The 2,500-nt window shown below is 42.2% G+C and overlaps 3 non-coding genes across 3 annotated transcripts; all 3 read left to right on the forward strand.

Annotated features, from left to right (window-relative positions):
• The first annotated feature begins 630 nt into the window (after positions 1-630).
• trnal-uag (transfer RNA leucine (anticodon UAG)) lies at positions 631-712 on the forward strand. The gene has a single exon. It is a non-coding gene; the product is annotated as a tRNA-Leu (tRNA).
• A 672-nt stretch (positions 713-1,384) lies between these two features.
• On the forward strand, positions 1,385-1,466 carry trnal-uag (transfer RNA leucine (anticodon UAG)). The gene has a single exon. It is a non-coding gene; the product is annotated as a tRNA-Leu (tRNA).
• Positions 1,467-2,155: 689 nt separating this feature from the next.
• Positions 2,156-2,237, forward strand: trnal-uag (transfer RNA leucine (anticodon UAG)). The gene has a single exon. It is a non-coding gene; the product is annotated as a tRNA-Leu (tRNA).
• The last annotated feature ends 263 nt before the right edge of the window (positions 2,238-2,500 follow it).

A 2,500-nucleotide genomic window follows, 5' to 3' on the forward strand; every position in this document is an offset into this window, starting at 1 on the left:
TACTGTACTGCAAAAGCCAGCTGAGCTTTGTAGCATATGGGGTATCCAATGAGGTGTACATGAGGACATTTTCTTTTTCTCCCGTCTGGTTTTCAAACGAGGTAAAAGTTAAGATGTGCACCTTCAGACTGGAGCACATGACTTCACATTTACCAATAACTTCCTTCAAGTCCTGTCGATTAAGCTGCTGATAAAACCTTATAAAACCAAAGACTATGTTCGTATGAAATTATATCATTAAACAAGAGCAGAGTGGCGCAGCGGAAGCGTGCTGGGCCCATAACCCAGAGGTCGATGGATCGAAACCATCCTCTGCTAAAAGATTCCTTTATCTGTTATGTTACCCTTGTCCTCGCCTGCTAAACGTTAACTCATCTCCTGCTGAAAGTGACTTGCTTTGGCTTTTGAAGTTGAAAACGTGACAGAATAGACCCAACAGTTGAAGCCCTTAACTTGGCTGATAGTTTTGTGGTCTATTGATCTTGAGTAAAGCTCTATACTCCCATAGGGTATATGTTTGAAGTTTTGAATGTTCTTCCATGTGTGTCTTCGATTTGATTGTCCAATTGTCGTCAAAGTGGACTTTTCATCGAAACGACTCAACATTTTTTGGGTTAAGTCATGTTTAATGGTAGTGTGGCCGAGTGGTCTAAGGCGCTGGATTTAGGCTCCAGTCTCTCAGGAGGCGTGGGTTCAAATCCCACCACTGCCAATTGACTGGTATTTGCATGTGTTGGCTACTTGTAGTACTTTCTACTGTACTGCAAAAGCCAGCTGAGCTTTGTAGCATATGGGGTATCCAATGAGGTGTACATGAGGACATTTTATTTTTCTCCCGTCTGGTTTTCAAACGAGGTAAGAGTTAAGATGTGCACCTTCAGACTGGAGCACATGACTTCACATTTACCAATAACTTCCTTCAAGTCCTGTCGATTAAGCTGCTGATAAAACCTTATAAAACCAAAGACTATGTTCGTATGAAATTATATCATTAAACAAGAGCAGAGTGGCGCAGCGGAAGCGTGCTGGGCCCATAACCCAGAGGTCGATGGATCGAAACCATCCTCTGCTAAAAGATTCCTTTATCTGTTATGTTACCCTTGTCCTCGCCTGCTAAACGTTAACTCATCTCCTGCTGAAAGTGACTTGCTTTGGCTTTTGAAGTTGAAAACGTGACAGAATAGACCCAACAGTTGAAGCCCTTAACTTGGCTGATAGTTTTGTGGTCTATTGATCTTGAGTAAAGCTCTATACTCCCATAGGGTATGTGTTTGAAGTTTTGAATGTTCTTCCATGTGTGTCTTCGATTTGGTTGTCCAATTGTCGTCAAAGTGGACTTTTCATCGAAACGACTCAACATTTTTTGGGTTAAGTCATGTTTAATGGTAGTGTGGCCGAGTGGTCTAAGGCGCTGGATTTAGGCTCCAGTCTCTCAGGAGGCGTGGGTTCAAATCCCACCACTGCCAATTGACTGGTATTTGCATGTGTTGGCTACTTGTAGTACTTTCTACTGTACTGCAAAAGCCAGCTGAGCTTTGTAGCATATGGGGTATCCAATGAGGTGTACATGAGGACATTTTCTTTTTCTCCCGTCTGGTTTTCAAACGAGGTAAGAGTTAAGATGTGCACCTTCAGACTGGAGCACATGACTTCACATTTACCAATAACTTCCTTCAAGTCCTGTCGATTAAGCTGCTGATAAAACCTTATAAAACCAAAGACTATGTTCGTATGAAATTATATCATTAAACAAGAGCAGAGTGGGGCAGCGGAAGCATGCTGGGCCCATAACCCAGAGGTCGATGGATCGAAACCATCCTCTGCTAAAGGAATACTTTATCCACTCCATTGTTATCTGTTATGTTACCCTTGTCCTCGCCGTCTAAACGTTAACTCATCTCCTGCTGAAAGTGACTTGCTTTGGCTTTTGAAGTTGAAAATGTGTCAGAATAGACCCAACAATTGAAGCCCTTAACTTGGTTGATAGTTTTGTGGTCTTTTGATCTTGAGTAAAGCTCTATACTCCCACAGGGTATGTGTTTGAAGTTTCGAATGTTCTTCCATGTGTGTCTTCGATTTGATTGTCCAATTGTCATCAAAGTGTCATTTACATCTAAACCCCTCTCAACATTTTTTGGGTTAAGTCATGTTTAATGGTAGTGTGGCCGAGTGGTCTAAGGCGCTGGATTTAGGCTCCAGTCTCTCAGGAGGCGTGGGTTCAAATCCCACCACTGCCAATTGACTGGTATTTGCATGTGTTGGCTACTTGTAGTACTTTCTACTGTACTGTAAAAGCCAGCTGAGCTTTGTAGCATATGGGGTATCCAATGAGGTCTACATGAGGACATTTTCTTTTTCTCCCGTCTGGTTTTCAAACGAGGTAAGAGTTAAGATGTGCACCTTCAGACTGGAGCACATGACTTCACATTTACCAATAACTTCCTTCAAGTCCTGTCGATTAAGCTGCTGATAAAACCTTATAAAACCAAAGACTATGTTC

This window comes from Platichthys flesus, chromosome 8, assembly GCF_949316205.1.
Source record: "Platichthys flesus chromosome 8, fPlaFle2.1, whole genome shotgun sequence".
In the NCBI taxonomy this organism is placed as follows: Eukaryota; Metazoa; Chordata; class Actinopteri; order Pleuronectiformes; family Pleuronectidae; genus Platichthys; species Platichthys flesus.